Here is a 13,116-nt window from a genome sequence, read left to right on the forward strand (position 1 = left end):
ACTGTGTGTCTGTCTGTCTGCCTGTCTACTTTTGTGAAGTTAACTGGTATTTACATCACTAGCGTTTACTGGTCTTTAGCAGCACGGTCTGTCTGTCTGTCTGTCTCTCTGTCTTCTTATGATTCTCTGTCCCTCTCGCTCTCTCTGTCTCTCTCTGTCTCTCTCTCTGTTTGTCAATCTTTTGCCTGGCTAGTTTTTAGCACCGCAGGGCGTAAAGATATCTGGTGTTATGAAACTGTCACTCACTTACTGGTCTGTCTGCGGAATATCCCCCCCCCCCCCCCCCACACACACATATTATTATTATTATTATTATTTCTATGTTAAAGACAAATGTTTGCTTGCCATCATGTTTCCAATAATATACTGTATTTTAGAAATGTATATTATAAAAATATACATAGCAGCAGTATATAAAATATGTATTATGGCTAGCATCTAGGGGTCCGATATATCTGGTGATCACATATCTGATTCAACCCATCACAGCGCATGGAACCCCTCAGAGAGTCAGAAGCATGTAGGAAGTAAGAGTGAGAGGTCTCTGTAAGAGGGATGGGTGTCAGCGAATGTCTGATGAAGATATGATTCTTGTTGATGTATAGCTAGTTTGTTTTCTACCGATATAGATGATCGATTATCAACAGATTATATGGTTTTCTTCCCATGCAGATTATTATGGGTAAGTCTATGAATCTGCAATTGCAGACGCAATGTGATACAGACTGTTTATGAAACAAGTGGTAATCGTGACAATTTAATTTACAGTAAAGGTATACTTTTGATTTATACAAAGGCTACTGTGAACTGTGAGACCGGTCTGGACTCACTGTCTTTAAATAGACCTTGAAGGTTACTAGCTCAGAGACTTTCTGCTCCTTCTAACCTCTTTGGTGGGCAGTTAATGTCTGTTCTTAGGCCATTGCATGTTAATGTGTAACTTACATGTTGATGTGTTGGTGGTCAGATGTGTTGGTGTGTATCTTACATGTGGGTTCGTTGGTGTGTAGTGTTTCATGTTGTGCGTAGGTTACATGTTGGTGTGTAGTGTTTAATTTTGGTGCGTAGTGTTTGATTTTGGTGTGTAGTTAACATGTTGGTGTGTGGTGTTTAAAGTTGGTTTGTAGGTTACACGTTGGTGTGTGGAGTTTCATTTTGGTGTGTGGTTAACATGTTGGTGTCTGGTGTTTGAAGATGGTGTGTAGGTCACATGTTGGTGTGTAGTGTTTAATGGTGGTGTGTAGTTTACGCGTGGGTTTATAGTCGGTGTGTGGTGTTTAATGCTGGTCTGTAGGTTACATGTTGGTGCGTAGTTGGTATGGAGTCTAAAGGCTCTCTGTTACTCCAGTTCTGTTATTTTCTTCCTCTTGTTTGTGTGTTCTTCTACTTTGTTCCAGAGCATCTCTGCGGGTAGCTTAGGTTTCCTCCTACCCTGCTCCAGGACCCCTGCTGCTCCATAAACAGCCGTCATCAAACCCGTCATCAGATAACCCCGCTCCACCTACTGCTGGTTCAGGGGGGAGCTCCGATCATTTCTGCTGTTGTTGTTGTTTGTTTAGTATGAAATCGTCTGATCTTTGTACCATACAGAAAATGTGTGGTGCATGAAGTGAAACTCTCCACTGAACCCTGAACATGGGTGTTTGGAGACTCATGAGTCGACTGTCATCTCTCGTTAGCGTGTAAAAGCTATCTGGTTCACCATCTCTGAGGCGGTCAGACTCCCCCAGCCCGGGCTGGAGATAGGTGTGCTGGGGATAGGCTCAGAACATTCTTCTGGCGTAGCCAAAGCCCACGCAACCCTCTCGCACGCTTATGGGAAACAGCTCTCGCTAACCGGCCGGCTCTGGTGCCTTGCCAGAGGGCCAACAGACACATTTTCAGCTTGTTCTCAGGAGCAACGCTGAGCCTGTGAATCTCACATCATAGTAAATGCACACACCACTAGAAACACACACCACACGTATACAAACACACCACACAAAACACACAACACACAAAAGCCATTGAAAGCACACAACATTAGAAACACTCACGGAAACAGAGAAAACACACAGCACACAAAAAGCACACAGCACATAAAACACACAGCACAGGTCAGTATGAATGAAAGGACACTGCATCTGAATGAAACGTCTCTGCCCGTGGAATAACGTGAGTACACCGTACAGTCCCAGGGTGTCTTTTTAGCTTTAAACTCAGAGTGTAATACGTTGTTGAATGTCGTGAAAAGCTGTCAGCAAATATTTAAAACATGCTTTTTGTTTTATAGTGCAGCAGTGAAATACTGAGACCATTGTTTTATACTTTGGCTCAAATGTTCATGGGTTTGTATTTGTCATTTGGTTAAGGGACTGCATTTTGTAATGTCATGCATTTAGCTCAAAGTCTATATATATATATAATTATATATAATTATAATTATTTAAGTATTATAATGAACAAGATTTAATAGCGGCTGATTGCTATTCAAGCAAATGCTTTTTTTTTTCTTTTGCAATTTCACAATTGGCTTCTCATTTTGAGTAATGTTCTTTCAATATTGCCTGTAAGAGTGACAAATAGGTGACCATTTACCATAGAAAATCCTATAGTGTCTATTTACTTCAAAACATGTTTTTTTGGCTGGATATGTTAACTAATGCTTGGACACAAAGTTGAGGTAAAACTATTGAGGTCAGCAAGGCAAATAATATAAATACCCTAGAATCATTCCTCCTATTGACGTTTTGGATTAAGTGCCTCTAAGAAATATGAGTGCTTGTATATCTGTGTTTTTCTCTTTCTGTCTCTTTTTCTGTCTCTCTTTCTGTTTCCTTTCTCTGTCTCGCATTTTTGCAATGAGTTCTCTCTCTCTCTCTCTCCCTCTCTCTCTCTTTCTCCCTCTCTCTTTCTCTCTTTCTCTGTATCTCTCTCTGTATCTCTCTCTGTATCTCTCTCTCTCTCTCTCTTTCCATCTTCATTTCCCTCTCTGTCACTCTCTCTCTCTCTGTCTGTCTGTCTGTCTGTCTGTCTGTCACTCTCTCTCTGTCTCTCTCTCTTCTTATCTCTCTCTGTCGCTCTGTCTGTCTGTCTGTCTGTCTGTCTCTATCTCCCTTTTTTTCTCTCTCACTCTCACTCTCTCTCTCTTTCTCTCTCTCCCTCCCTCCCTCTTTCCTTAACCTGTTCTTGTTTCCCTTCTCACAGTGACCTCTGGGGATCCATGTTTAAAGGTTGCGGCTAAGCCCCACCTCTCAAGAGTGTAGCAGGGTGCTGAGACTACATCTGCTGCTTTATAGAAATATGTGACTCAGCCTCTTTATGGTTTATTACTCTTTTACAGTTTTACATTTTATTTATTTTATTTTGTTCTTGTGTTGCCTGCCCAGATCTGCCGCGGCTGGTGGATGCAGTCACACAAAAGCTTATGCACACATGTACACACACACACACACACACACACACACACACACACACACACACACACACACACACACACACACACACTTCAACAAACCTCAACACACACCCTCACACACATTGAGCAGATGATTTGGCTCCCAGCAGTGTGCCCGCTGGCTTTCCAGTGGAGAACGTTCTGATGTGTACACGTCTGACTTTTATCGTCTGCGTCCTATAATACGCTCATGTGGGATTTAACAGGCAGAGTTCCCCTCACTCTGCTCTCCTCCGACGGCTGACACTGTAATCATAATAAATACCAGGGTTGCTCTCCTCTGTCAAACTAGAACCTTTTAGATAACTTATATTGTGTTGTAGACCAGACTTACAGAGCTCAGAGCGTTCCAGACCAGACTTATAGAACCCATACTGTTCTAGAGTCCAGACCAGACTTATAGAACCCATACTGTTCTAGATTCCAGACCAGACGTAAAGAACCAAAAGTGTTCCAGACCAAACTTGTAGAACCCATTGTATTCTAGGGTCTAGACCAGACTTATAGAATCCCAGGTTGTTCTAGGTCAGACTTATTGAAACAATAGTGTTTAGGACAAGGCTTATAGAACCCAAAGTGTTCTAAAATCTGAGAGACAGGTTGAGATTGCACTGGTTATTAAGCCTGTTCCAGAGTAATTCGTTAGGAAGCCAGCGATTGGAATGAGTGGACAGAAGAGGAGAGAAATCAAGGAAGAGAGGAAAGGAAAAGAAAGGCAGGAGATTGGTTTTCCCTCTCGTACACTCTTTTAATGTGTATTGGAGCACGTCTACCTGATATTTACCATTAACCAGTAATCACAAGTTAATCGGTTAATTGAACGATTAACTGAGTAAGGTTTTGGGTAACTATAACAAACGTAGGTTTGAGATAGAAGTAGGGGCTGTGTTGAAGATTGAGGTGAAGAGATGGAGTTGGTGGTGAGTTGAGGGTATTGATGATGGTGGTTGTGGTGGTTGTGAGATGGACATAGGTGGTTGGGGAGATGGAGTTGAGGGTGGAGATGAGCGCACTGATGTGATGGTTGAGGAGCTTGTGGGCATTTCATAACTAATGTGACGCAGAGCGCTGCTGCCAGCTGCTGCGAGGCACCACAGAAGAAGAACATTCCTGGAGGCTAATCAATAGGATGGTAATACGCACTGGGAGGGGGTATCCACTTCAAAGACCTCATGAAACACTATTTTTATGTCTACGCCATTTAGCGACAAGCGGCAGATGTGAATCCCGGCCAAGGCGTGAGTCATGGGAATATCCTCTGCTGATTGGCCACATTCCTGCCAATCTTTAACTGATGACAGACATTTGTGTTGCCATTAAACAGGTCAAAGGTCACGGATGATTTATTCGGGGGCCATTTTGAGTGGGTATGTTTCCACTCGGGACGCTGAGGTTCGATTCCAGAGAATAAGCCTCTCAAAATGAAAAGCTGGATGTTTTTATGGACTGTGGGCTCTGATTGGCTGGTTTGGCAGAGAGCAGAGGGTTTGTTATCAACAGATGCTAGCGCTTGGTTTCCTCGCTGCCATGTTTTCCTCTCCAGCTGCTCTTCTTTATGTCTGCTGGGTGGAGCGGCCTGGGAACGCAGGGTTGCTGGTTCCATCCTCGGCCCACTGCCGGGTTAGGTGGCGAGCTGCCCTTAAGCTAGACGCATAATACTAAATACAGACGTGCGTTGGTGTCAGTGCTGATGCTGAGTGTGTGTGTGTGTGCACGCGCCTGTGTGTGTTTGTGTGTTTGTGCTTAAGTGTGTGTGTGTGTGTGTGTGTGTGTGTGTATGTGTGTGTGCTTGTGCTTGTGGGTGTTTGTGCTTAAGTGTGTGTGTGTGTGTGTGTGTGTGTGTGTGTGTGTGTGTGTGTGTGTGTGTATGGATCGAACATGAGGTTTACCATTCACTTTGTTGTTGTTGTGTGAGAGTGGGTTGAAGTAGGTTGCGGGTGGTGTGCCTTAAAAAAGTACATTGAATCTCCAGATTTTGCTGTCAGTCACCTTGTGTTCATGACACCAGTGGCCCCGCTCTCCCCAGTGGCCCCCGGGGGCCTCAGCACCGCGTCCCATCGCTCCCACCAGAGAAGTAGAGCGCAGAGGTGAGGCGCCGCTTCACTTTAACACTCATTTAGTGTGACTCCCTGAAGCATGAACCTCTCTCCCCCGACACAGATCACATCACTAACAGAAACCAGAAGACCTGGGGAGGGCGGAGGAGGAAGAGACTGGTCTGGCCCGGTGTGGAAGGGCTAGTCTGATCTGGGTCTGGCATATTCTGATATGTGTTAGTTTGATCTAGGCTGGGAAGAGATGGCGCGATTTGGGTGAAAGGGCTTGTCTGGGTGGCTTTGGGCTGCGTCTAGCCTGGTCTGCTCTGGGAGTGGGATGTGCTGCCTTGGGGAAGAGAGAGAAAGGGGGAGACGGAGACAGACGCGGGGAATTGATCAGAAAGCGAGATGGGGTCAGTGCGAGAGAAAGAGGTTGAGAGAAACAGCAAGAGATAGTCAGTGTGGAGAGAGAGAGAGAGAGAGAGAGAGAGAGAAAGATTAGAGAGAAAGATAAATAGGGAGACAGTATGTGCAGCACCAGGTTTTACCACCTGTCAGTTGTCCTTAGACACAGACTAGCCCATATGAAAGGATCAAGGGTTTGTGTGTTTGTGTGTGTGTGTGTGTGCATGCGCGCTTGTGTGTGCATGCTTGTGTGTGTGTTTGCATTTAATGCAACATGTGTGGATGCATATATATGTAAATAATGTGATCGTATATATGTGTTGTGCCACTGATGGTTCAAACATATGGCTGTGTGTGTGCACGCATATACACACATCTATGAGTGGATGAGTTTCCCTTCCAACGAGAATTTTATGGAAGTGTGCTTGTGCATGCATGCATGCATGCACGTGTGTTTGTGTGTCTGTGTGTGTGTGTGTGTGTGTGTGTGTGTGTGTGTGTGTGTGTGTGTGCGCGCAGGACCTGGTTTGGGTTAAAAGCAGAAGGCTCCACTACAAAGCGCAGGCAGCCGTGGTAACGAGGAGGAGAATATCATTTTTCTTTGGCTCCTGAGATCTGCCATTCTTACGTTTCAAAGCTTGGCTTCCTGGCACACGTCCTTCTCTGTGAGACCCTGCGTCTCCTGTGGAGGGAACCAGCGCTGACTTTCCTTTCCTTTCCCCTTCCATCCTCTTGTCCTCTTTTCACTTCTCCTCTGCTCTCTCCTCTCCTCTTCTCTTTTCTTTCCTCGCCTCTCTTGTTCTTGTCTCTCATCTCTCCTCCTTGTGGGTGCTCACTCTGCTTCTGTCCTTTCCTCTCATCCTCTCCACTCTTCTCCCATCATTCTTTCCTCTCCTCTCCTGTTTTTTTCTGTTCTCCATCCCTCTGGTCTTCTCTTTTTTTGCTTTCTCTTCTTGACTTCCCTTCACTCCCCTCCTCTTGTCTCCTCTCCTGTCTCCTGTCTCCTGGAAGAAAAAAAAAGGATAATCTGTCTCTGGCGTCGGATGATAAGAGAAGCCTGATGTTGAGATACCTTTTCCCTTCTCCAATCCTGCTGGCTCAGTGAAGATCTCCCACTAATGCCTGGACAAACTTCTCCGGCGGTGAGGCTTTCTGCAGACCAAGTCGATTAATGTCTCTTACTTTCACTCACTAAACACATCAGCATCTCCAATATTGGTGGTTAAACTACCAGCTTTCCAGTTCAAAACCAATCCAAATCCAAACTTGCATGTAAGACTTAAATTTACTTTAGCTTTGTCTGTGATATATCAATCACTGCTTCGTTTTCTTTGTATTGTTAGTCCTCCCTGCCAGGAAAGTACAAAGCGCGACCCAGATATATCAATTGCGTTGTTACAAAATGTTAAAGCTTCTTACCATTGATTAGTTAAAAACTTAAAACTATTGATTAACTGAAAACTGACGGTCTTTGCTGCCGTGGAAATGTTCTAACCGCGTCTGTTCTACAGATCAGCTGCTGTTAGGGCGACCATCGAGCAAGGCACTTGACTGGCAGTAAGTCCTGAGGCGGCAGCTTCCAGGTGTGAAACTGTAAAACTCGGTGGATTACAACACAATGGAATTGAGGCCGTGCTGAAAGGCCGCCAGTCAGAGGGTAACCTCACCTGGTGCGCAGTAATACTCAGACCTCAGGACTACACAGAGAGGTGTGGAGACAGCTCTATTAACTTGTCTGCACATAGAAATCACAATATCAAGGAAAAGAGTTGCATCTTATACTTTCCAGTAATTTTTCTCCATGTTTTTTTCAGTCTAATTATGGCTGTAGTAAGAAACATTCAACAACCAGCAAAGCACAATGTATATATTTGTACATATTGTTCAAGCTGTTTTGTAAGAATAGCTTAGTGTAGGAGTGGTAAGGGGGTTCGACCCCCATCTGTTCTGGGTTCGAGCCCTGACATCGACAGGCTAACTTGAGCAAGAGGCCCTGACCCCTTTCTGTTCCTGAATGACATGTATCTTAATTCACCGTAGGTCGCTTTGGACAGAAGCGTCTGCTAAATGACCGTATAGTAATAGTTAATGGCTCAACTCACTGCCGGTTGCTTTGGACAGAAGGGTCTGCTACATGACCGTATAGTAATAGTAAATGGAATATGTTTGTGTGTGTGTGTCAAGTGTTGTGCGTTCCCGTGAGAGGGTTCCCTGTGGTTTTTCCCTCAGACCGTTTGCCATCCGGACGGCCGACCGTTACGGTACGGTTCGACGTCCTCACGCAGTCTGACCACAGCCGGCATGGAAGAGGAGAAGCAGAAAAGTCCTTAGTCTACTTCCATGTGTAAGGTGGAGCCTGTTTAATGCTGTGAAGGAATTCCTCCGAGCCACAGCCACAGCCCCAGTGTCGTCTCGCCTGCGTCGCCTCGGCTACCAGATGGATTTCGCTGTAAAAGCGATTCCGTTTCCCACAATCCCACAGTCCTCTGGAAGATCCGGCGGGGGATCGAAAACCCAGTGGCCCGCCGCCAGCGTGGAGCCGCAGCGTTCCTCGTCTGATTTCTCCTTTTTCATATTTCACAGTTCATCACACTTCCTCCGCAGGCTGCGGTCTAATCAAACTGCTTGTCATCGTCCTCGTCATCTTTATCACGACCCGGGCGACTTTTATCATCTCAGCACAAATAATCACAGAACACACAGCCTGATGTCAGACTCTGATCACTGTGTTCCCCTGAGCAACTTACAGCTACAATGTGCCTCTGTGTGTCGATGTTCCTGTATGCCTCTGTGTGTCTGTGTGCGTGTGTGTGTGTGTGTGTGTGTGTTTTTGTGTGTATTTGTGTGTGTGTGTGTGTGTTTGTGTTTTTGAGTGTGCATCTGTGTGTGTGTGTGTGTGTGTGTGTGTGTGTGTGTGTGTGTGTGTGTGTGTGTGTGATTTTGTGAGTGTGTGTGTGTGTGAGTGTGTGTGTGTGTGTGTGTGTGTGTGTGTGCCGGGTTGTGCGTATGTGTGTTTGAAATCTTTTAGATTTATTGTCTGCTCTCAGAAAGGCAAACTGCAAACCATAAACAATGCCACGAACCATTTCATATGGATGAAATGGTTGTACGAGTAACCAGTGTATCTAGCATTATCGACTGTCCCTTTCAAGGGGCCTGTTCCTATTGGCTGATGACGTTGCTGCCACCTGAAGATGTAACAGTGCTGCACAATTACTCTGCTCTCTCTCTCTCATTCTCTCTCTCTCTCTCTCTCTCTCTCTCTCTCTCTCTCTCGCTCTCGCTCTCGCTCTCGCTCTCGCTCTCGCTCTTGTTCTCGTTCTCACTCTCACTGTCACTCTGGTCTTCATCTTCATCTGCTGTCTCTGCTAATGGCCGGCACACTCACATTCCAGGAAGACTGGTGCTATAAATTCCAGGAAGACTCAAGCTATAAATAGAAAATGAGTAAACATCAATATAAACATGCAATGGTATTCATTTGCAGTAGACAATCTCTCTCTCTCTCTCTCTCTCTCTCTCTCTCTCCCTCTCACTTATTTTCGGGTTCTGCTCTCCTCATCCTTACCCTCATTCCTCTTATGATTACAGCTTCAACCTGGCGCACACACACACACACACACACACACACACACACACACACACACACACACACACACACACACACCTTACTTTTTAAAGACTCACTTGTCTGTTTAAAGGGCACAAGATGCTAGATATCGATCAGAGAATGATGAGGGGAAGGAGAGAATCCTTTATTGATACTGTCTCCTATGTGTGTTAGACGTTTTGGTCCAGATATATTGTGGTATACCAATGCAAGGTGAACATGGTTTATCTTTTAAACTTTGTAGATTCATTTTTAGGAATGTGATACCACATAAACACGCACAATTTCAACACAATCTCACACACATGTATGTACCCTTTCTCTGTCTATCTAGCCTAGCCTGCGGCATTTTGAAACTCTCTCTCTCTCTCTCTCTCCCTCTTCCATATGCTGTTTCCCATGTCTGGATTTAATTTCTTGAAAACCGAGCGTTAGAGGCTAGGCAAATTCCTGGCTTCTAACTCCATTATGTATGTAAGACTCTCTAATGCTGCTGTTTGTTTAGCATGGCTGATACATAACACTATCATCCGATCGGGTCTCGCGCTGCGCAAATAAACATTGTTATAAAAACCAAACTCACAAACACATGTTTTTCCCACCATCAAAATATATAAATACCATCACCCATTGCTAATTATTTGTTTGGCCAGTATTGCTATGGCAACACCGCCCCAACCATCTCCTCCAGAACCTTGAATACGACATATTAGATTAATAAAACAATAAATTGTTGCCTTTGTGTGTGTGTGTGTGTGTGTTTGTGTGTGTGTGTGTGTGTGTGTGTGTGTGTGTGTGTGTGTGTGTGTGTGTGCAAGCAAGCTAGTTAACGCTACTGATGTGCAGATGTGGTTGCCACAGCGACGCACGTCTTCCCCTCACCCCCTCTCCCCTCTCCCCCCCTTCCATCTGGGAGTCTTTAGGACACAGGATCCTTTAGCGGGCTCGCTAGCATCTTTATCCACTGATCACTGTTCATCATCTCAATTAGCCTAGCTCGCTGCCGCTCTCTCACCCGTAACCCACTGGCTCATTAGCCGCTGGCTCCCCGTCCTCCGAGTTGCTACGGAGTGTTCGGCCTCCTCCGCGGACCCCTAATTGTTTTTCATTGTCGGCCCTCTAGCTGTTGGATGTTGGCCGAGGCCTGGTGCACTACCATTCACTGCCACTAGGAGGAGACATTGGCGTAGAAAGGAATCACTGCTGCGTTTGGGAAGCAGGTAGGCCTCTAAAAAGGATTTTAAAGGATAAGAAAGAGCAGTCATTGTTCCTTAACACAGATGTAATTTTAGGTAAATACTAAAGACGTATGTTTATGTGGCCTTTCATGTTGGCTAAAATAAACCTTGTCTTTTCAGACATACGTCTGCGGGGATGATGATGACGGAAGGAGAAGATAAGGATAGTGTATGTAAGTATGGGTGGTAGTTGTAAGTCTACTCTTGTTCTCTGCTAGGCAGCTGTGTTCTTGTTCTACGTTTGGCCGAGCGACAGGCACGACGGGAGAAAATATTCAAGCCATTTGGAGGAAGTCAAGAACTGGCATTCTTTCCGCTTTCATCAAACACTCGCACAAACACTGGATTGGTGTGTCTGTGTGTGTGTGCATAGTTGTGTGTGTGATGTGATATGATATGTTGAGCAGAAGGTCGAGTCCATTCCAGTACATTTTTGTACTTGTCTTTCTCGTGGGACGTGTGTTGCTTGTCTCTTTTTAGACACGGATCGTGTGGTATTTGGGTCAACTTACGAAAATTCAGACAGAAGACCCCATTAAACACTTGTTCAACTAGTAGGCTTAAGTTAAACCAAGTAGTCTAACTAGGCTAAACCAATGGTCCAGCTGTAGTGAATGGAGTCCTATACTCCTGTGGTTGATGGATGATAATTATGTCACCCTGCTCTCTGCTCACACCTCCCGTCAGGTCGCTAATTAGACAAACTAGTAAAATCCGATGCGGGAAGGGAAACCAAAACAGTTTCAAGTATAGTTTGTAACATTCCTGCTGTTTCCCGGACCGAACCCCAGGTCCGGTGTGGTGTGGCGGGACTACAGACAGATGAGGTGACGCCGATGGGTTTTAAATTATATGAAGCAAAGTGTGTGATTAAAATATACACTGGGGTGAGCCTCTGGGCGGGCAGACTCCGCTGGCCTGACCCGGATGGCTGCGGGTGCGAATCCCTCGTGAGCTCAGGCTGCCTTGGAAATGTGTCGTTAACCACCTGTGTCAACCACCTGGGTGAGGGAACGAGGCCACAGGGTCCCGGCAGGTTATGGGATCGCGGGCCCAACAGAGAGAGATGGATCTGAAGAACAAGAATCCGTTTGCCAAGACTCACGTTGGAGACTTGACCCCTGGTTGGTTCCCCTTGTAGGCCTACCGTTCGCGAAAAAGTACTCACATTGGAAATATTGGGTTCTTCATTCTTCAGTGATACAATTAAGTTAAAGGCTCATGTAGGTGGTAGGCCTTATACATCTATTTTTTATTAGCGCTGTAGCCGTAAACTGCACTGCTGTTCGACACATCCATAACAACACCAGCATAAAAGCAGCAGATGTTCATAACCTGTCATCTCCCCTTTCTATCGGTTAGACCGAACAAAAGCAAAGACCTTATCGCGTCGGTTCAGAATTTATATAGGGCTAAATTAAAGCAAGGCATAGTTAATTTTTTTATTTTACACTCTATGTCAGATATTCATGTGAATAAATTGCTGATATTTCATTAAATGCACACAAACGAAAAAAAAGTAAAATAATATAATAGCAAATAGTAAACAACTAGATGTAATATGATACTTAATAAATGTAATATTTATTGACTATATGAATAATGTATGAATAAATAAATAACTGTGTGTGTGTGTGTGTCATTGAAACACATGCAGTGTTAATCACTCGAAAATAGATTTTTTTTTGATTATGACTAAAAGCCAAATATCAAATAACACTTTAATCAACTGAAAAACTTGCTCTGTGCACAACACTCTAATGATTACGAAACTAATGAAGGAAAAAGCTATAGAAATACAAATATTATAAATATATTAATCTTTTTACTTTATTCCTTGCTGTGAAAACATTTTCTTTTTAACTTTATTGCTGGAGCCGCACCGTGTTAATTCTGGATTGAATTATGTCATCACGAATGTACCTTGACGTCTAGTGAACGCTTTAGTTTATTGTTTAGACATGTGTTCTGTGCTGCTCATCTTATGACGGACGTCATTAGAGTCAGAGAGAAGGAATTCAGCCTCACACTCATACACTACGTCTTACCACCGTGTGGTAAGACGTAGCGTGTGTGTGTGTGTGTGTGTGTTTGCGTTTGTACATGTATATGTGTGTGTTTGTGTGTGTAAGTTAGTCGTAGTGTGTTTGGGTATGTGGGTGCCCCAATTAGACTGCTAATTACATGGTAAGACCAGTCGTTGTGTTTTGACACTCGCGGCTTTCCTCTGATCCATGGACCTCTACTTCGAGTTATGCTGGGAATGAAATACACCAGAGAGAGAGAGAGAGGGTGTGTGTGTGTGTGTGTATGTGTGTGTGTGTTTGTGTGTGCACTCACACATGCAAGTGTGTCTGAGAGGGAGACTGAGAATGAAGAGAGAGAAGAGGA

The sequence above is a fragment of the Pollachius pollachius genome (assembly GCF_949987615.1).
Source record: "Pollachius pollachius genome assembly, chromosome: 3".
In the NCBI taxonomy this organism is placed as follows: Eukaryota; Metazoa; Chordata; class Actinopteri; order Gadiformes; family Gadidae; genus Pollachius; species Pollachius pollachius.